This window comes from Lissotriton vulgaris, chromosome 5 (assembly GCF_964263255.1).
Source record: "Lissotriton vulgaris chromosome 5, aLisVul1.2, whole genome shotgun sequence".
NCBI lineage: Eukaryota > Metazoa > Chordata > Amphibia > Caudata > Salamandridae > Lissotriton > Lissotriton vulgaris.
In genome coordinates, this window is record NC_141693.1 from 1,635,500,574 (window position 1) to 1,635,523,878 (window position 23,305).

The following is a 23,305-nucleotide window of genomic DNA, read 5'->3' on the forward strand; positions in this document are numbered from 1 at the left end:
TCCGCGCGAGGCATCTCTCTGAGCACTCTCATTTACCACGGGGAGGGGGGCATGGCTGGCAATGCTCAAAGCTCAGCCGCCTCTGAAATGAGCTTATTGTTGCCATTGGAGATCACTGATGCTGTTAAATGTCTCATGACATTAATTCCAGAGGCAGAAGCTGTTGAGCACAGCAGAAATGTGAGAATCTATCTTCGGTAATACTGTAGCAATGTTCAGTACACTGATAGGAGCTATAGAACTGCTTCCACACATCCCCACTCACATGTATATGTGTATGAGTATCGTGTGTTTTATGTTTGGCTCATTCGATTGCTCTGTCTTGACTTAACCTGGGCGTGCGGGGTTGGCAGAAAGGTGCAGGTGCTTCTCCGTTTTCACCTTAAGGTGTTAGAGGTTACCAGTTTCCAGTTTTTGGGTGATGGTTGTGATGGTTACCAGGATAGTAATGGAGATAGTGCTGTCGACCTTGTGAATGGTTAGAGGTCTGCCTGACTCACATGGCCACCTCCCCTTTAAGAACTTTGTTTCTTTAATGGTTAATTTATCAATTCAAGATAGATGTCATTGACTTCTGGGTGATGATCCTTCACTTCCAGATTAAAAGGGGTTCTAAAAGCATATAGGCCTGCACTTCCTTCTAGTATATTCCTAGCAATGCATGTAAATGGTGGGTTCTTTCACTGCTACTTTAATTAGCTCACCTGACCCCCTTCCTTTGTCTACATTTTATGTATGTTTCAGGTCCCCCCTTTGCACCCTTGTGTATCTACATGCTACTTAACTCTCTCAGGTTATCATTGCACCCTTACAAGTAGGAGCTAGTCTCTAGCTTCCACGTGGTTCAAAAAGGCCTCAGTGCTAACTGTGGAAGTGCTATGCTCCTCTGATTTATTCCAGAGCTGTTGAACCAACCTTGTCTTCCATGCCTCCCATAACCCTGTTTTCCCTTCTACTACGTTTCCTAGCTTCAGCAATACACACACGGTTGAGGGCCTGGAGACATTTTTAGGTTTATGGATAATCCATGCAGTTCTCTACTCTGGTCATCAAATGCACAAAATGAAGAGGTTTTATTTTTATATTTGGTAGAATTCTAATCAGTGTCTAATGTTAGCTGCAGTTTGCAAAGAGGAACTTTAACAATCTCTATCTTTTACAAACAGCGTATATTTTTAACAAAACAAAGTGTACTAATTTTAAGTTCTACATCATTAATGACATAATATTGTGAACCTCAAACTACTCTTCAGTGATTGATCACTGTCCATTATCTAATGATCATTATTTTTGTGAAAGGTAATTACAACCTCAACATACTCTTTTGATCAGTGTTTATTATTAGTTGCTCTTTACAGAGACAGCTTAAAAAATATCTCCATTCTACAGACAGTTGCAACCTATTAAAACTTTTGAATATTTAACTATGTCTGCATAATTAATGGGGTGATTTAGAGTTTGGTACTGTGGGAGAACTGCCCATACATTGGCTGTCATTTCTCCCCTTCAAAGTGGGGTTACAACATTGGAACTTTTGCTGACTCCCAGCAGATTCAGAGTGTTGCTTGTGTTGTGGGGTAGTCTATATAGGAGCTGCTCTCCACCCAAATGTAGGAACTACCCACAGTTCTCTGCTTATTTGTTGGGATAATCTATGCAGTATGCTAAGACTGAAATGGTATTATATTAAAAATCCTAACTATAACTACCTACTGGCGACCGCCAGTAGGTAATATATATCTATCTATCTATATATATATATATATTACCTACTGGCAGTCGCCAGTAGGTAGTTATAGTTAGGATAATTTTCAATGTTAAATCTCAACATTCTATTTTGAATAACTTTGGCGCCGGTTGACGAATCTGCCTGAAATTTTCAGGAAAATGGTCTCATGGCGGTCCGGTCCTTCCCTGAAAGTTTGGGGGGGATTCGTCAAGCGGGGGCCGAGATAAAAGGGGGGTCCCAAAACGCGTTTTCCCCATGTTAATTTCCATAGGGCGGTCGATTTCACTTTTAGCCCGAACGGCTGAATGGATTTCCACCAAACTTGGCAAAATTGTAGGGACTGGTAGCCCGATGTGCCTTTGCTATGTCTCAAGATATGTGCTCCAGTGGATTTTGAGTAATTTAGGTTCAAAAAAATATATATATCTATAGGCGCTCTCCCGTGCGCGCACCCGTGAGCGCTCCCGGCGCGACACGCGACTTGCGCGCAGGAAGCTGATTGGCTCTCAGTTGTCTGTAAACATTCTAAACAGTCCGGAGCGGCCGCCATCTTGTGTCTCGGTAAAATCGAGACACAAGGGGTTTGAAAAAAAAAGGGGCAAATGACCATAAGGGGGAAGAGTAGACCCCCTCTGACCCCCTAGGTTTGATGTAGGGACTAAAATAGGGTCCTGCAGGGCATTAAAATTTTTTTTTCGTTTTGCGCGGGGGAAGCGCATGGTACGCGCACCGGCGAAGCACGGGGAAAATCCAGGATTATATTTATGAAGGCCTTGCGCTGTTAGTTTTGCGCTTCCTGTGCGTCAATTTTTGTGACGCACCAGCGGTGTAAAAAAATGCGCATTGTTATGCAATATTTAAAAAGTGACGCATCTATCTAGATGCGTCACTTTTTAAATATAGTGCAACGAGGTACATTTTATTACACTGCTGGTGTTATGCGTCACTTTTCTGTGCGCACTCCTTATGACATTCCAGATGTGTCATATTTAATGTATGACGAATCATGTTGCAGATACAATATGGCGCAGAGTTTTAAAAAGTGACCCATGTACCTAGATGCGTCACTTTTTAAAAATAGCGTCAGGTATAATGCATGCAGAGGGGGTGTTCTCCCGCAAAAAGCTTTGTAATAGCGACGCAGTGAAATCTTTCAGATTTCACTGCGTCAGTTTTAGGATGCTGTTGCGTCAAAATCTTGTGCCTGCTTTACAGCAGGTGTTAGACTGAGGCAAGACCTTTCATATGCTGCTTTCCCCATTTGAAAGGACACATTACTGGAGTTGCGTCACTTTTGTGACGCACTCCAGCAATGCGTTACTTGGAATGTCATAAGGAGTGCGCACAGAAAAGTGACGCATTGCACCAGTAGTGTAAAAAAATGTGCCGCGTTGCGTTATATTTAAAAAGTGAGGTATCTAGGTAGATGGGTCACTTTTTAAAATCAAGCGCCACATTATATCTGCGTGAGGTATAATGCATGCAGAGGGGGTGTTCTCCCACTAAAAGCTTTGTAATAGCGACGCAGTGAAATGTTTGAGATTTCACTGCGTCACTTTTAGGATGCTGTTGCATCCTTTAAATATAGTGCAACGAGGCACATTTTATTACACTGCTGGTGTGATGCGTCACTTTTCTGTCCACAGTCCTTATGACATTCCAGATGTGTCATATTTAATGTATGACGAATCATGTTGCAAGGAGCTACAGATACGTCAGTATTTCTGACATATGTGTAAACATAAAAGTGATGCGAGGCCGGCGCAAAATTTTGACGCAATAGCATCCTAAAAGTGACGCAGGGAAATCTCATAGATTTCAGTACGTTGTTATTACCAAGCTTTTTGCGCGGGATTGCCCCTCTGCATACAATATACCTGATGCAGATACAATATGGCGCAGAGTTTTAAAAAGTGACCCATGTACCTAGATGCGTCACTTTTTAAAAAATAGTGTCAGGTATAATGCATGCAGAGGGGGTGTTCCTTGCAAAAAGCTTGGTAATAATGACGCAGTGCGTCACTTTTAGGATGCAGTTGCGCCAAAATCTTGCGCCTGCTTCACAGCAAACCTTTCACATGGTGCTTTTTCCATGTGAAAGGACACATTACTGGAGTTGCGTCACTTTTGTGACGCACTCCTGCAATGCGTTACTTTTGTGTTTACAGATATGTCAGAAATACTCCAGTTTATTCACTGTGTCATAACTTTCTTTTCTAACACTCACCTTCTTTCATTCCTCCTACTTCACTTCCTTTCACCTCTCATACCTTTCTGTTCTTTCTTACTCATTCTCCTTTCAATTATCAATGCACTATATTTCACTTACTCTTCATTTTTTAAGATTATAGCTCTTTGATGAGAATTGGAGGTAGTTCTGAAAAGAACTTTTGGTTTTCTTCTTTTAACTGAAGAGGAACAAAAACAGGGAATAGAAACTGCTCAACAGGAGCAAAAAGAAAAGAAAAAAATTAGGGGTGGGAAGGGCAGTGATGGTTCTCTAATGCCCGAACCATGAGCTGGACACTTTGCTCCCCATAGGTGAGGAGTTGATTGCAGTATCTGCATCTGACGAGCCCATGGTTGAATGCAGGTTGGATGTTGGCTACCTGCCCCTGAGATTGGTCTCTTCCAGAAGAAGTTGCTCCTCCTGTTGATGTAGAGGCCCCATCTCTGGGAACCTCCTGTGCCAGAGCCCTGACACTTTCCCGGGCAAAATTCTGGGGGTGCCTCCTCTCCACATGTCGGATCATCGTAAAGTTCCCAAAAGAGTATTTTTTTTGGGGGTTACCCCGTGACAGGACCTGTTTGCAGATCCTGCACTCTACTTTTGGTGCATTCACCTTCTTCTGGCCTTCTGGAAACTTAAAAAATTTCCAAATGAAATGTTCCTTCACCTTTGGGGTAGGAGGCTCTTCATCAATGAAGTCATCTTCACTGCTGGATGGTCTGGCAGCCATGATGAATCCAGGAATATGGAGCAGCAAAAAAGGCAGGTCTTTCAGTCACAAAAGTGAAAGAAGAAGTGAAGGAAATGGGTGGGGATTTCATTCATTGTAAAAAAAAACTGTTAGCAACCAATGAAAAGTGTTATTTGAGGGTCACATGACCCGACGCGTTTACGCTGCGCGCTCCGGAGCACTTCCGGGTGCGTTTACGCAGCGCGATCGTAGGCGCTTCCGGGGCGCAAACGTGGCGCGATCGTAGGCGCTTTTCCGTGCGTTTATGCGCCGCGCACGTATGCGCTTCCGAGGGCACTTACGTTGCGCGCCGAAGTGACGTCATCAATCTTTTATAGAAATGCATAATCATTTTCCATATTAAAAAAAACTAATTTTATTTGTATGGTACGAAATGTTTTGCATTATTATTAACTTTTCATTCATATTTTTTTTTCACGAACGACAGTTGCGCTCTGGGTGCGCTTTCAGATGAGCTCTCGGAGAAGCTTACAGGAGAGCTTAGCTGAAAGCTTCCCGGAGCGCGCACCCAGAGCGCAAAAGAAAAAAATTATAAGAAAAAATGAATACTTAAAAAAAAACAGCAAATTGTAAAAAAAAAAAAGGTTAGAAACTCGATATACAAAGGAATTAGCATTTAAAAAACCTATGAAATTCACTGAAAAAACCATAGGTTTCACACCAGTTATAGTTAGGAATTAGCATTTAAAAAACCTATGAAATTCACTGAAAAAACCATAGGTTTCACACCAGTTATAGTTAGGAATTAGCATTTAAAAAACCTATTAAATTCACTGAAAAAACCATAGGTTTCACACCAGTTATAGTTAGCTGGAAATTTTACTGATATAAAACCATTGAAATTCCCACGTTATAGTTAGTCGGACTCACTATAACTTGCGCGTGCAATGCACTGCTGATGACATCACATATTACATCACTCATGACATGGTCAGTGACATCACTCATGACATCACTGATGACACCATCCTTGTGACACAGTGACAGACCTCCTTTCAGTGTAATGTAACCCATGAAACACATATTCAAAAATAGAAACTAATATTTTCAAAAAAGTGGATATACCCATACCAGTTACAACAACCAATTCAGTAATATCACCATCTAATACACATCCACTCATGTGTATGTATATGGGTTATTAGATATTTTTATTAGTATCAGTATGAGTGTCTATATGGTTTGGTGGGGGTATTACTTAGCACATAGATGCATGAGTGACTGACTCTTTGTTTGTATGTGTTTTGAAGACAACATATGTACAGGACTGTATGGGTGGATGAGTGTCTATATGTGTTTGTTAGTGAGTGAATGACTGTCTCACTAGTGTCTTTATCAGTAACTACATATGTTTTAATCTAGTATATATGAATATTGATGTATATAAGTGAGTATATGTGAGAGTAAGAGATTGTAAGAGTTCCTGTTTAAATAAGTATGTGTTTCTATAAGTGATTGTTTAAGAGAATAAATATGTGTAATTTTAAATAGAAGTAAGGTGGAAGTGTGTGTATAACTCTATATTCAAATAAATGGATGTCCAATAGTTTATCTGCACGTGTGAATATGTGTGTGAGTAACTTTTGGATGAATGTCGGTGTGTAACAGGATGTATAGGTGTATCTCTTCATATGATGAGTGAGTATATGTATGAGTGACTATATAGAACTGTTGGTGAATGAGTGGATGTGTATATAGATAGTGGAATTACTGAATTGCTTGTTGTAACTGATATAGGTATCTCCATTTTTTAAAAAATTTCAGTTTCTATTTTTGAATATGTGTCTCAAGGGTTACATTATAGTGAAAGGAGGTCTGTCACTATGTCACAAGGATGGTGTCATGAGTGATGTCACTGACCATGTCATGAGTGATGTAATATGTGATGTCATCAGCAGTGCATTGCACGCGCAAGTTATAGTGAGTCCGACTAACTATAACGTGGGAATTTCAATGGTTTTATATCAGTAAAATTTCCAGCTAACTATAACTGGTGTGAAACCTATGGTTTTTTCAGTGAATTTAATAGGTTTTTTAAATGCTAATTCCTAACTATAACTGGTGTGAAACCTATGGTTTTTTCAGTGAATATATATATAGATATATATATATATATATCTATCTATATATATATATATATATATATATATATAGATATATATATATATATATCTATCTATATATATATATATATATATATATATATATATATATATATATATATATATATATATATATATATGTGTGTGTGTGTTTGAGGCATGTGTGGCTGTAGATACACATGCTTAGCATAAGTCCTCCATCTAATATTGGGCTCTGATGTGTGCCAGTTGTTTCCTTCAATGAAGTCTTTCGAGTCGAAGGTAGTGTGCTGGTAATGCACATGGTCATCGGCTCGATTGTAAAATTGTTTACCCGCTTGATGGGTTAGAGTAGAACTTGATATAAAGTGTAGTATAAGTCGATGCCCGAAATAAAGGAGTTTTTTGCAAGTAATAATGAAAGTAACTGTAACACACACAGGTATCCAGGAGAAAGGTGGGCTCATGTGATTCTATAGCACTACATGTCACTAACAGATGGTTCCTGGATAAGTAACATTTTCCGTTTGAGACATGTGTGGCTGTAGGTGCATATACTTAGCATAAAAGCAATTATTTCTTAGAAAGTTAATTTATTGCACATCTGGCAAGAGAGCTGCCTCAACAACCACTAGTAATGCGTTTCCATCCTAGACAGTGTTTATATATATATTACCTACAGGTGGTCACCAGTAGGTAGTTATAGTTGGGACTATGTTTCCATAGGAAAAGCGTTTTGTGACTTGCTCAATAGTTTGGCACTCTTTGTCGAATCTTCATGAAATTTTCCACGACAAGTGTGCAGGTGATTCTTTTTGCACCTGAAAAGTGTTGAGGTGATCTGTCAAGAGGGGGCCGGGAAAAGGGGTTGTCAAAAAAGTGCATTTTCCCATGTTAATTTCCATAGGACCTTTGAACACAACGACAGCCCGAACTGCTTGCACGGACTTACAACAAATTTGGCAGAAAGCTATCTTTTGGCTCACAGAGTGTGCTTTTTCGTTAGTTGGAGTAAATCCATTCAGTAGTTGTTGATAATTTTAAGAAAATATACTTAGTGATAGCTGTGCAGGGAAATGCAGTGCCCTAATTGGCTTCCAACACTTCAACCAGACATTGTACATTGGGAAAAGTTATGCCAGATTGCACAGATTTGATCTGTTGAATATGAAACGTTATGAAAAAGCCTGTAGGCCATACTTTAAATTATGATGAGCATGTATCAAAGGAAAAAGGCTTTTAAGGATGGATTGGTATTACACTGTGCTAAGGCCTATATGAAGGTATTTTGGTACATGAATCTCATAGATTACTGGGCATAGGCAAGGGTTTTGGTGTTGCTGACCCACCTGAACAGTTCATGGGAATAGAAGATTAGTGCTATAGTAATCCATATAAGGAGGGAGTTTATATTGTTTTAACAACTGTAATCTTTCACATATTTGTAATTTTATTACAATGTGTCTGATGGTGGCATTGTGGAAATGTTTATGCTGATCATAGTAGTTCTGAATGTGTCATGGTGATAAGCCATTCTTAACTTCTTATAAAAAAAAAAAAAAAGTTAACAACCTGATTGTTATGAAAAGTTATAGCAGTAGTATGGGATGTTGACCTTGACTTATGGGTGGATTGCTTTTATGTTTATGTTTATGTTTAGGTGATTTGTATTGCGCGCAAATATCCTGGGGTGTCTCGGCGCATAGGATTGTAAATTCAGACAAGGAGACGCTGAAGAAATTATTGAATCATTGATTAAAAAGCCATGTTTTGAGTTGTTTCCTGAACACAGTGAGGGTGGGACTGGTTTTGGTGGCTAGAGGAAGGGTGTTCCAGAGCTTGGGGGTGGCAACTAGGAAACGTCTGTCTCCCCAGGAGGACATTTTTGTCCTTGGGACTGCTAGAAGACAAGTGGAGGATGAGCGGAGGGATCTGCCAGGGATGTAGATATGAAAAGCGTTCTTAAGGAATCGAGGTCCAGAGATGTTGTGAATGGCTTTGTAAGCAATACAAAGTGCTTTGAACTTGATCCGATTTCTGACACGCAGCCAATGAAGATGACGTATCGCGGTGGAGATGGATTTGTGTTTAGGGATGTCAAGTAGGACTCTGGCTGCCGCGTTTTGAATCGATTGAAGCTTGTTACAATAATCCATCTTGGAGAAAATGAGAGTGGTGATGAGAGTTTTTCCTGGTTATGCTGGTAAATAAGGGAGTAGCTTCTCAATTTTCCTCAGCTTAAGGAAAGAGGAGGAGACCACTGTGTTAACGTGGTGATTAAATAACAGTCTGTCGTCAAAGATGACTCCGAGGTTTCTGACCTTGGCAACAGGTTCTGGTGGGGGACCTATTAAGTTTGGCCACCAAGAAGGAGACCATCTAGGGGAAAGGTTGCCAAAGGTCATAACCTCGGTTTTATCTGAGTTTAATTTTAAGCTGTTGCTCGACATCCAGGAGCTGATAGCTAGCATACCCTCCTGGAATCTGGATGCAACTGCTGCTCCATCCTTATGCACAGCCAATTTTACTCTGTTAAAGGCTGTAGACAGGCATTTTTTTATATGTAATCTCACAGATCACCATTATAGACTAGGATTTTGTTGTTTGTCATGCAGTCAGGCTAACCCTGGGGGTAGACGATTTTCACTTTGGTGATAGGCCCTATTAAGAGACATGAAATGAAATAAGATTTGTAAAGCGCATGGCTGCCCGTGAGCGTCCCAGCGCTGGTGAGTATTTCCAACTATTATTTTGTACATGTTATAACTGTATACATGTTGGTTGCCAGTAATTTACACTTGAATAGGCCTGTATTGGTTTTAGTTTCAGGCCAATGGTAAAGGCTATAGGCCTTATTTGTTTGGGAAACATATCAGATCTCTTTGGTGGGATCTGTTTATAATACAAAGTTATGACAAAGCAAGCAAGTGGGCTTGAATTATTGTGAAAAACATGTGTTAAAGACAAGAGGACTTTAGGGGTGGATTGGTATTACATTGTACTAAAGCCTGCAGGCAGGTATTAGGTTAAATGTTAAATTAAATCTCACAGATTACCGTAGTAGGCAAGGGTTTTCAGGTTAATGACATGCTCGAACAAACCATTGGGATCGATGATTTGCTTTATGGTGATCCTTATTAGGCTGTATTAGGGGAGATTTTATAATGTTTTGACAAGTGTATGTTTGTACATATTTGCAATTTTTATATGGTATAAAAGTTGGTTGTCTTGAGGGAATGTGTATGTCCAACACAGTAGGTTTGAGTTGGAATACGGAGACAACCAACAAAAAAGGTGTAGGCCTGACAAATTGATTCTGAAAAGCACATGTTAAAATCAATAGGCATTTAAAAGTGAATTTTTATTGCTCAGTATTAAAGTCTACAGACAGGTGATTTGTTACCTGGAATCTTACAGATTACTGTAGTAGGCAAGGGTTTGGTGTTGATCACCCCCTTTGGCAAACTGGGGGGATGGAAGATCTGCAATTTGAGAATCTTTGCTAGACTGTTTTGAAAGATTTAAGGCCAGATGTATGACCCTAAATTACATGTGCAAACAGATTTGCAACTTTTTTACTTTTTACGTGTGCAAAATGGCCCAGGGCCATGTACAATTCCTAAATAGCGAGTCATAATTTATTTGCGACTCGCTATTTAGGAATAGCAAGTCGCTGTTAGGAAGGGGCGTTCCATTCCTAATTGCGTCCGCAAAGCAATGTATGAATGTTTTGTGACCGCAATTGCGGTTGCAAAACACTCACAAATTACCACCCTCTTCAAGAAGGTGGTAGTGCAGTCGCAATTTGAAAGGGGTCCGCAGGGGACCCCTTCCACTTTGTGACTGTCTCCAAAAATATTTTTTTAAGGGCAGGCAGTGGTCCCAGGGACTGCATTTAAAAAAAAGGTTTATTTAAAAGCAGTCCCAGACATAGTGGTCTGCGGAGTCCAACAGGCCACCATCCCTGGGAGGGTCTGTCATTCCCAATGGACTCACAAATTGCGAGAGGCTCATTAATATTCATGAGACTCACAATTTGTGACAACATTGGGAATCGCAAACAGTGTTAAACACACTGGTGTAAATGCCAAATAGCACCTCGCAAATTGTGAGTCGCAAATGAGTCGCAATTTGTGAGTTGTGAGGCGCTATTTGTTTGCCGGTCGTCCATCTGGCCCTTATTATTTAGCTTTTCCAGCTGTAATGTTGTTTACTTCTGTAACTTTATGGCTGTATCTCTGAAGCCTTGTGTAAAAGCTTAAGCTCAAAACGGCTTCCTGATTTGGTTATGGCGACAAGTCAGTAACACCTATAGACCTGATTGGTTCACTAGGAAAAAGGTATTTCCGAAGCCTTTTGTCTGATCTGTTTATTATGAAATATTACAACAAAGGCTGTAGGCCTTATTTGTTTATTGTGTTACACATATGTTAAAACCATAGGGAATTTAAGACTGGATTGTTTTCCACCATGTTTAAACCTGCAGTCTGTGGGGCCTCGCATTAGGTATTGTTTAGCCCCGGGGGGATCTGCGTGAACCCCATCAATGTTTTAAAAGCCCCGGAGAGGTGGTGGTCCTCTGGGCTTATAGAGCCCTTGGAGAGGGGCCAGTGTCCGCCCTCCTTTTATTATAAATAAAGCCAGGGAGGTGGTGGGCCCAGGCACTCCATGAACCTCAGGAGGGGGACCCCGTGCACCCCCTCCTTCTTTTAAACTAATCCCCCCAGGACCTGAGCTACCTGGAGACCCTTTACAAAAAGAAGTGCCGGAGTCCCTGCTTTTTTTTGCTGCAAATTCACAAATTCTGGTGTTGGCAGCCAATCAAATCTTTGCATTTCCCTGCACGAGCTCATTATTATTCCCAAATTAAACGCCGTCACAGATATCCGTAGTTTTTCATCATAAATTTCTCAACAAACAACTACTGAACAGATGTACACCAAATAACAAAAGGCATGAACTGTATAACCAAAACTATCTTTCTGATTTCATTTGGTGTAATGCCGTCCAGCGGTTCGGGCTGTAGGCATGTTGACAAGTCCTTCGGGAATTTACATGGCAAAACACACTTTTTTGAGCCCCCTTTTTTCTCGTTGGATTACTGCCAAACTCTCCATGCAAAACAAGACTTACTATGACACTGTTTTTGGAAAATGTCATGAAGATTTGTCAAGTGGTGCTAAATTGATTGTCTGCTTGTATGCAGCTAAATTACTAACCATCCTATTATTGAAAACATGTCATGGCTTATTCATGTGGCCGCCCGTGGGCGATTTATTCATACATTTTTTCTGCCACTTTGATTTCTGTAACAGTCTTTTTATGAATTGCGGGGGGACTAAAGTATGTTTTCTCTTTCCATGAAGTATTACCTGTATTTCTTTTTTATTTTTTTACTCTTTTTATCAACATTGCTCATATCAGTCAAAACCACAGTAAAATGTTCAAATGGCATGAGATAGGTTAACAGTGTACCACCCAAAGTAGGACCAGCCTGACCCACCCTCAAAACATTCACGTTGAAAGCCCCCTTCGGTCCACCCCCCATCTCCCTGAATTTCCTCCTAGGGCCCCAGATCTTCCTCCAATTTCAATTACATCCTTTACTTTTGTAGATGGTTTCCTCCGCTCTCCAACACCAGTTGAGATCAACACCCATTGATACCACTACAGAGGAGCCTGCGCCCCCCCAGCCCCTGGCAATATTCTTTTTTGCGACACCAGCTGCAAACGCCAACCAGAGTTCCCCATATCTAGTCCAGTCAGTGGCCCCCTTGATCATTAGTAGTAGCCACCTGGGTTCCCTTGGTACCGGAGAGCCCAATACCTCAGCCATCGTATCCGTGACCCTTGCCCAGAAGGGCACTATATCAGGGTACTCCCACAAAATATGATAGAAGGAGCCCTCTCCTTGGCATCCCCTCACGCATAGGGCCAACTGACACCTACCCCATATATACAAGTGGGTGCGCGGGTAGTACACATGATGTAAGATTTTGAGCTGTACCAGCCGGATGCGAATCACAATTTCTCTAGGGCTCTGCAGGGCGTCCTGAAAATCTTCATCTTCCAGTCCAGCTAAGTCCCGCTACCACTGCACTCTCAACGTCACTAGAGAGTCAGGCATATTATTTATGAGCTTACGATAGATCGTTGAAGTAGGCTTCTCAGGGATGGGATCAAGGAGAAGGCGATCCTCCATGGGGGAGTACTCCGGGATGGAGCTGCCTCCTCTAATGTGGGTGCGCAGGGCATGTGTGAGGCGCAGGTAGTGATACCTCTGCGAGTTGTGCATGTTGTATTCTTTTTCCGAATATTCAAATGAGCGGGGGGCATCCCCCTTCCACACGTCTCCCAGATATTCAATGCCTATGAGCCTCCAACCCCTGAAGCCCAACAAGCGGGACACCTCTGCCAACTGCTCGCCCAGCCACGGGGGGGTCCTACCAGTCAAGGAATCCGACCACCCCAGAAATGTGTTCGCCTCCCTCCAGCACTGTACCACCACCCCTGTATGTGAGGGCCAGTCTGCACGTGGCCTGAGGACATATAACAATGGTTCACAGTTCCCTCCCGGCATCACCAGCTGGTCCACCCTATATGCCGGCACCGGTCTGTCTGAGTATACCCAGTCGTTGACCACCTGCAGTTGGGAGGCCCAATAGTAGAGCCGCACGTCCGGGAGGGCCAGCCCCCCGTCGTACACCCCCCTCGTAAGTTTGCGTAGCGATATCCGGGGGCTGCCACCACTCCAGAGCAGCATCCGCACCGTCTGTGAAATCCGTTTAAAGACCCTTGCTGAATTGGATACAGCGTATTTTGTAAGATATACAGGAGGCGCACCCATCCGCAGAAACACAGACCAAAGCCCAGGCATTGCACGACCATGGGAAGGTACGGCCATTCAATGCTATCGAAAGCTATTGAGAGGTCCAGCGCCATCAATGCAGTCTGTGTGTCCCCCACCCCGTCCGTCATATATAGCACCCCAAAGAGGCGCCCCAGGTTATGCCGCGTGCTCCTGCGCGGCATAAAGCCCGATTGATCACTATGCACGAGGTCTGACAGGACCGGGAGTAGCCTTTCAGCCAGGACCTTTGCCAACACCTTCGGTTCAACATTAATGAGCGAGATCGGTCTATATGAGGAGCATTGATCAGCCGGTTTGCCTTCTTTATGAATGACCACGATCGTGGCTTCTCTCTGGTTGGGCGGCAGTATTCCCACCTGTCGTGCCTCTAGGTACATTTGTAAGAGGGGGCCCGTGACGATGTTCGCTTGTCTCTTGAAAATCTCGATCGGCAGCCCATTAGGTCTCTGTGCCTTTCTGGACTGTAGGTAGTTGAGCGCCGCCCCAATTTCCTCCCTGGTCAAATCCGCCTCAAGCGTATCTCTCTGCGCCTGAGACAGCGCGGGAAATTTGAAATCTCAAAAGAACTCCACACAGTCCCGTCCGTCCTTGTTCACACCGGAGTGTAGACTCCTTCAAAGTATGATGCAATTGCCTCTGCTATGTCCGTAATAGGGAACACTAGGAAGCCCGACGTGTCCCGCACCGCAGCCACGCAGGAGCGCTCCCTGTCTCTACATGCAAGCCACGCCAGGAGCTTCAGGGCTTTATCCCAAACATCATAGATCCGGTGTTGCATAGCCAGGGAGTAAGCTTGCACCTCACTCTCCGTCAGAGCCCTCAGCTCTTTTTGTTTCAGTACCAGTGCATGACGATGGTCAATGGGAGATGTAGTGCCCCCTCCACTTTCAAGATCTGCTATTTCAGTTTCTAACTTCCTTATCTGTATGGACTCCTCCTTCTTTTTGGCCCCAATCAAGGCCTGTTCCTACCCCCTCAAGACAGTTTTGTACGCCTCCCATAGTGTGGCATGGGAGGCAACGGACCCCTGATTCACTGCAAATAGGGTTGCTCATACCAATAAAGACGCTTTTACGGGGAGAAGCGGTTGTGTGCAGTGTGCTGCTTACTTTTGGTCACCCCACGGAGCGTACATTCAAGGCCAATAACCAACAGAAGGACCCTTTTCCCACCTGAGGCGGAAGCCGGGAGGTCTCTTTCTTTCACATTGCTTGGCACCCTAGGAATTGTGTTTTTACTTTGTTTGTTGCTCGTGCTTGATTAAAAAGCACTTTTAAACTGTGCATTTCTCTAGTGTGTTCTATAGCGCTTGACTAAAAAGCGCTGTAGATTAGAGACCCTCAGCGCTCCTAAGCGCTCTGTGCCCCTCCCCTACCCCGGACCGCCCTCGGCTGAGCATCGACGCCGAGGGCTGGGATTCGATCTTGGCCGCCATATTGGCTGTGGGCCAGCCGAATCGCGCGCTCTAGCAGCGCTATAAAAAGAACGGTCATGACTCCGCGCAGCGGACGTGTACTGCGGACACGCCGGACCTGCACCGGAGTCGTGCCAGAGTCCTGCCCGTTTGCGCCCGTTCGTGCCCAGTCGGGCCCACAGCCCAGGATCTCTGATACCTCCGCCCCATGCCCCCTAACATACTCTCGCCTGACACTTCTCTCGCTTAAAGAGGTACTCCCACCTTCCTGCAGCCACTCGGTGGACCTTGGACTCGGTGGCTCCTCTTGTAATCACTGTTCCTTTAGGGCTACTGAGGCTACCACTAACACAACACAAAGTCCTAAAAATAGTACAGCTGAGACCGTTCTAAAGATGGCATTGGTTAATTGCCGTTCCTTACCAAAGCATGCCACGGAAATCGCCCTACTAATCGAAGATTTGAACGTGGACATTCTCTTTCAAACAGAAACGTGGCTCGGATCGTCCTCCGGCCCCGACATTGTCCGAGCCCTACCTGCTGGATACTTGATCCAACATAGGGATCGAGAACCTAAGGTTGGTGGAGGGATCGCCATTTTTATACAGGGAACACTTAGTTTGTCGCTTGATCGACAGCACCATCCCAGACTGTGAGAGTACACAATTCTCCATCACACAATCCTCAGAACTGTCAATCTCCGGTCTCTTAATTTACCGTCCACCTGGCCTGATAGGTCAATTTGTAGAAGGGTTAATTGAAACTATTCTGGAATCAGCCAGTACGGTCTCTAATTTCATAGTGTTAGGAGACCTGAACCTCCATTTTAACAATCCTTTGGACACTATTGCCATGGAATTAACCAAAGATTTAGCTGCCTGCCAACTTAATTTGATTGTTCGGCACCCTACTCACTCTAAAGGGAATCTTTTAGACCCCATATTCTCCAACGTTGCAGAACTGTCCACAGCTGAACCATATCCTATCCCTTGGTCAGACCATATGGTAATCCCCTTTTCATGGAAAATAAATAGACCCTGCACCAAACAACCTTCCCATAAAACCTTAGGTAGGCGCTGGACAAAATTAGAACCCAGCAACTGGATAGAATCATTGAAGCAGAACAAACCTCTGGCCAACCAGAATATCGAGAGGGCCAATACAGACTTCAACCGATGGATTGAGCAATCATTGGATAGTGTGCTCCCAAAAAAATGTATTGTAAATAAAAAAGGTTCGAATAAACAGCCTTGGCTCAACTCAGACCTAAGGTCCCTTAAACAGGAATGTAAACGAGAGGAAAGGCAATGGCGAAAGCACTTCGACGATGAGAAGAAAATCAAATATAGACTTACAATAAAGAAATATAAATCTGCCCTCAATACAGCCAAATCCACCTTCTATGCTGAAAAAATTGAAAAATCCACGAATGCTCCCAGAGAGATGTTTAGAATAGTAAAAACTTTGGTAAGAGCCCCCGATCCCCCCTCATCTGAACTATCATCCAAGGAATCTGGTGCTCGTTGCAATGAACTGGCAAGCTTCTTTGCCACAAAAATCGAAAAGATTCTTCTTTCTCTCCCTCCCCTTCCCGTAGCTGAATCCAACCCTCCCCCGATGGATGATACTAATTCTATCTTACCTCATCTTGCATCCTTCCATCCACTTAGTGCCGAACTTTCCCCCCCTCTTCAAATCCATAAAAAGCGGTTCTCCACTTGATCCCGCCCCCATGTCCATTTTGAAACCAGCCCTACCCCATGTTAGCAAATACATCATTAACCTTGTCAACACCTCTCTGGAGTCTGGCATAGTGCCACAAGACTGGAAACTAGCCATGGTAAAGGCCCTGTTGAAAAAACCAAATCTCAACCCTGATGATTTCTCCAACTATCGCCCCATCTCCCTCCTTCCTGGCATCAGTAACCTTACCGAAAAATGGGTGAATAAACAACTAGCATCTCACTTGGAGACCTATGACTTGCTACACCCCACCCAAACAGGATTCCGGAAGGGACAGGGAACCGAAACAGCTCTGTTGAGGGTGGTCGAGGCCTCCAGGAGGATTTTGGACGCAGGTGGCAGCGCGGCCATTATCCTCCTGGACCTCAGCGCCGCCTTTGACACGGTTAACCACCGTGTCCTCTTAGCCCGCCTTGAGAGGATCGGAGTCACAGGCAAGGCCCTTGAGTGGCTCGGGTCCTTCCTTAGCAACAGAGTCTTTAAGGTCTTCTCGGAAACCAACTGCTCCCTCCCAGTGCCATTACAGTGTGGGATACCACAGGGTTCCTCCCTCAGCCCCACACTGTTTAATGTGTACATGGCACCTTTAGCTGAGTAGTAGCTCCCTTTGGAATCCAGCTGGTAAGCTACGCTGATGATACCCAGCTAGTGGTCTCCCTGAACCAGGTGGAATCCCCTCCGACTAATCTTTGCAGCTGCCTGGGAGCGGTTGCAGAGTGGATGGATGCGTCCCACCTGAAACTGAATGGGGAGAAAACTGAGCTGATGCTGCTTGGAAGGAAGGCCACTTTTAACACCTCTTCTATGTGGCCTCCTTGTATGGTGCCGGGCCCATCCCAAAATCCGAAATAAAAAGCCTCGGGTTCTGGCTCGATACGGAACTGTCTTTCAAAATCCAGGCAAGAAAGACTACTTGCTTTGGTTTAATGAAAACAATCCGTAAAATTCTCCCCCAATTACCCGAAACTGCTAAGAAAACCATAGTCCAGTCCCTCATTCTATCAAGGCTGGACTATGGGAATGCACTCTACCTAGGAGCCCCCATTTCAGTCACCCGACAACTCCAGATTGCCCAAAAATTCCACAGCAAGGCTACTCACTGGTACCAGCCACCGTACATCAGCAGCACCTTTGCTAAGGACCCTGCACTGGCTCCCAATAAAGGAGCGGGTCCATTTCAAGACCCTCTGTTTGGTCCATAAAACTCTCTATGGGAATGGCCCTCCCATCTTAAACGATATGGTCAGACCATATAAACCATCTAGGGATCTTCGCTCAAAACAGCAAAACCTTCTCATGATCCCCAGGACCAACAGAGCCCGATCAGGGGACCGTCTCTTTTCGCGAAATGCAGCCAGGCTGTGGAATGCTCTCCCTCTCCCACTCTGCCAAGAACCCAGCCTGCTTGCATTTCGAAAAAAATTAAAAACAGCACTTTTCCCCAAGACATAAATAAGTTGGCTCTTTTTAGTTTCCTTGTCAACTCCTTCTGTTCAATATCAAGCGCTGGGATGCTTCCGAGTAGCCATGCGCTATAGAAGAACCTTTTCAATTCAATTCAATTCAAGGCGGCGGTCCTGTCGCCGAGCTGGCACCACCTCGGATCTATGGAGGGCCACGGAGCACCGATACACGGAGCTCACTCAGTGGAGCATGCATCCTAGGATTGAGAGCAATCTTCTTTCCAGGGGGCTGATCCCAAACCTTTGAATATGCAAAGTTAATTAAAGGAGCATCCATCTGTGGATTAAAAATGGACTACATCTCCCAGAAACCCTAAACGCAACTCTTATACAGAGCAGCTGATACACAGCATATAATGCATAATTAGGGAGATGAGGACACACCCATCTTTCTTTGAACCGCAACAGCCTCTGAGGAAGTGGAATACGAAACGCGTCAGGCTGCGGATTCCTGCTGTAATGGACTGCAAAGAGGGTTGCTCATACCAATAAAGACGCTTTTATGGGGAGAAGCGGTTGTGTGCAGTGTGCTTCTTACTTTTGGTCACCCCACGGAGCGTACATTCAAGGCGGCGGTCCTGTCGCCGAGCTGGCACCACCTCGGATCTATGGAGGGCCATGGAGCACCGATACACGGAGCTCACCTACGTGGAGCATGCATCCTAGGATTGAGAGCAATCTTCTTTCCAGGGGGCTCATTCCGAGCCTTTGAATATGCAAAGTTAATTTAAGGAGCATCCATCTGTGGATTAAAAACGGACTACATCTCCCAGAAACCGTAAACGGAACTCTTAAACAGAGCAGCTGATACACAGCATATAATGCATAATTAGGGAGATGTGGACACGCCCATGTTTCTTTGAACCGCAACAGCCTCTGAGGAAGTGGAATGCGAAACGCGTCAGGCTGCGGATTCCTGCTGAAATGGACTGCAAAGAGGGTTGCTCATACCAATAAAGACGCTTTTACGGGGAGAAGCGGTTGTGTGCAGTGTGCTGCTTACTTTTGGTCACCCCACGGAGCGTACATTCAAGGCGGCGGTCCTGTTGCCGAGCTGGCACCACCTCGGATCTATGGAGGGCCACGGAGCACCGATACATGGAGCTCACCTACGTGGAGCATGCATCCTAGGATTGAGAGCAATCTTCTTTCCAGGGGGCTCATCCCGAGCCTTTGAATATGCAAAGTTAATTTAAGGAGCATCCATCTGTGGATTAAAAACGGACTACATCTCCTAGAAACCCTAAAGGCAACTCTTATACAGAGCAGCTGATACACAGCATATAATGCATAATTAGGGAGATGTGGACACGCCCATGTTTCTTTGAACCGCAACAGCCTCTGAGGAAGTGGAATACGAAACGCGTCAGGCTGCGGATTCCTGCTGTAATGGACTGCAAAGAGGGTTGCTCATACCAATAATGACGCTTTTACGGGGAGAAGCGGTTGTGTGCAGTGTGCTGCTTACTTTTGGTCACCCCACGGAGCGTACATTCAAGGCGGCGGTCCTGTCGCCGAGCTGGCACAACCTGGGATCTATGGAGGGCCACGGAGCACCGATACACGGAGCTCACCTACGTGGAGCATGCATCCTAGGATTGAGAGCAATCTTCTTTCCAGGGGGCTCATCCTGAGCCTTTGAATATGCAAAGTTAATTTAAGGAGCATCCATCTGTGGATTAAAAACGGACTACATCTCCCAGAAACCCTAAACGCAACTCTTATACAGAGCAGCTGATACACAGCATATAATGCATAATTAGGGAGATGTGGACACGCCCATGTTTCTTTGAACCGCAACAGCCTCTGAGGAAGTGGAATACGAAACGTGTCAGGCTGCGGATTCCTGCTGTAATGGACTGCACAGAGGGTTGCTCATACCAATAAAGACGCTTTTACGGAGAGAAGCGGTTGTGTGCAGTGTGCTGCTTACTTTTGGTCACCCCACGGATGGTACATTCAAGGCGGCGGTCCTGTCGCCGAGCTGGCACCACCTCGGATCTATGGAGGGCCACGGAGCACCGATACACGGAGCTCACCTACGTGGAGCATGCATCCTAGGATTGAGAGCAATCTTCTTTCCAGGGGGCTCATCCCGAGCCTTTGAATATGCAAAGTTAATTTAAGGAGCATCCATCTGTGGATTAAAAACGGACTACATCTCCCAGAAAACCTAAACGCAACTCTTATACAGAGAAGCTGATACACAGCATATAATGCATAATTACGGAGATGTGGACACGCCCATGTTTCTTTGAACCGCAACAGCCTCTGAGGAAGTGGAATACGAAAGGCGTCAGGCTGCGGATTCATGCTGTAATGGACTGCAAAGAGGTTTGCTCATACCAATAAAGACGCTTTTACGGGGAGAAGCGGTTGTGTGCAGTGTGCTGCTCAGTTTTGGTCACCCCACGGAGCGTACATTCAAGGCGGCGGTCCTGTCGCCGAGCTGGCACCACCTCGGATCTATTGTGGGCCACGGAGCACCGATACACGGAGCTCACCTACATGGAGCATGCATCCTAGGATTGAGAGCAATCTTCTTTCCAGGGGGCTCATCCCGAGCCTTTGAATATGCAAAGTTAATTTAAGGAGCATCCATCAGTGGATTAAAAACGGACTACATCTCCCAGAAACCCTAAACGCAACTCTTATACAGAGCAGCTGATACACAGCATATAATGCATAATTAGGGAGATGTGGACACGCCCATGTTTCTTTGAACCGCAACAGCCTCTGAGGAAGTGGAATACGAAACGCGTCAGGCTGCGGATTCCTGCTGTAATGGACTGCAAAGAGGGTTGCTCATACCAATAAAGACGCTTTTACGGGGAGAAGCGGTTGTGTGCAGTGTGCTGCTTACTTTTGGTCACCCCACGGAGCGTACATTCAAGGCGGCGGTCCTGTCGCCGAGCTGGCACCACCTCGGATCTATGGAGGGCCACGGAGCACCGATACACGGAGCTCACCTACGTGGGGCATGCATCCTAGGATTGAGAGCAATCTTCTTTCCAGGGGGCTCATCCCGAGCCTTTGAATATGCAAAGTTAATTTAAGGAGCATCCATCTGTGGATTAAAAACGGACTACATCTCCCAGAAACCCTAGACGCAACTCTTATACAGAGCAGCTGATACACAGCATATAATGCATAATTAGGGAGATGTGGACACGCCCATGTTTCTTTGAACCGCGACAGCCTCTGAGGAAGTGGAATACGAAACGCGTCAGGCTGCGGATTCCTGCTGTAATGGACTGCAAAAAGGGTTGCTCATACCAATAAAGACGCTTTTACGGGGAGAAGCGATTGTGTGCAGTGTGCTGCTTACTTTTGGTCACCCCGCGGAGCGTACATTCAAGGCTGCGGTCCTGTCGCCGAGCTGGCATCACCTCGGATCTATGGAGGGCCACGGAGTACCTATACACGGAGCTCACCTACGTGGAGCTGCATCCTAGGATTGAGAGCAATCTTCTTTCCAGGGGGATTATCCCGAGCCTTTGAATATGCAAAGTTAATTTAAGGAGAATCCATCGGTGGATTAAAAATTTACTATATCTCCCAGAAACCCTAAACGCAACTGTTATACAGAGCAGCTGATAGACAGCATATAATGCATAATTAGGGAGATGTGGACACGCCCATGTTTCTTTTAACCGCAACAGCCTCTGAGGAAGTGGAATACGAAACGCGTCAGGCTGCATATTCCTGCTGTAATGGACTGCAAAGAGGGTTGCTCATACCAATAAAGACGCTTTTACGGGGAGAAGGGGTTGTGTGCAGTGTGCTGCTTACTTTTGGTCACCCCACGGAGCGTACATATATATATATATATATATATATATATATATATATATATATATACATATTCAGCTCGGCCTCAGAAATTTTATCATCCAAAGAACCGCACTCGTAGAGCCAAACGATTTAGCAGTGCTCACACCATAAGTTTAATCACAAACAGTTAACAGACGCGTTTCAGCATTACGCCTTCCTCAGTGTCAGTTAAACGCGTCTGTTAACTGTTTGTGAGTAAACTTATGGTGTGAGCACTGCTAAATCGTTTGGCTCTACGAGTGCGGTTCTTTGGATGATACAATTTCTGAGGCCGAGCTGAGTGTTTATGCGGGTACCCATTACCGCAAACCGCACCCGCCCGCGAGTGCCCTGACTTTCCAGTGGGGCAGGGAGCGTGATATATATATATATATATCTATATATATATATACAAACAAATCCCTTTCCAGCGGGAAGGGGAATGATGAAGCACTCACGGATACAAAGTTTCCCAAAGTTATTTTATTCTTCTTTCCGTTGTCAAAACACTCCAACCAATACACAAACCAACGCGTTTCGCAACAGCAGTTGCTTGATCACGGTCGATTGCTAAAGTGGATTCTCCTCCTATATGTTAGAGGGACCCGCCTTGTGTATACATCTACTTCCTGTTGGTCAACAGGAAGTTGCTGGGAAATGTAGTTTATATTGACTCATTACGTTTAAAACATATATATAAACGGTGCAAACAATGAGATCCGGTTTAAATAAAACACAAAACATCAGGTGATCCGAAATTAACCAGTGTCTATATGTCTGTCACATTGCTAGATGCATCTCATTCCATCTCTGTATTGTTATTTCATATTTCACAGAACCAACGGTATAACAACATTATAGGTTACCAATTCGCCCTCTAGTGGGCAGACTCAGTATTTTAAAGTAAGTTGTTGCAAAAATAAAGCCCTCCAGTGGGCAAATGTATGCTTCATGTTTCCTTTCCATTATAACAATTATCCAGATTCTAGCGTTGCAACACTTGCAGATAATTTGGACATCACCTTCATTATGTTCCTTAGTTACATCTCATGCACCATTACACATTTTATGTTATGTTTATCGTCCCATTGTTCTTTGAAAAGTTTTAGAGATTAATGCTTTCTCTCTATTCCGAACAAAAAACAACTGTTATTTAGACAAACCCTCCAACAAGTTTTCACAAATGTACATACAGTTCCTCGCTCTGGTT

The 23,305-nt window shown here is 44.4% G+C and overlaps 1 protein-coding gene across 1 annotated transcript in view; it reads left to right on the plus strand.

Annotated features, from left to right (window-relative positions):
• Window positions 1-23,305, plus strand: part of SCN4A (sodium voltage-gated channel alpha subunit 4) — a 1,232,571-nt gene that overhangs the window by 364,248 nt on the left and 845,018 nt on the right. The gene's annotated exons all lie outside the window — the stretch shown is intronic.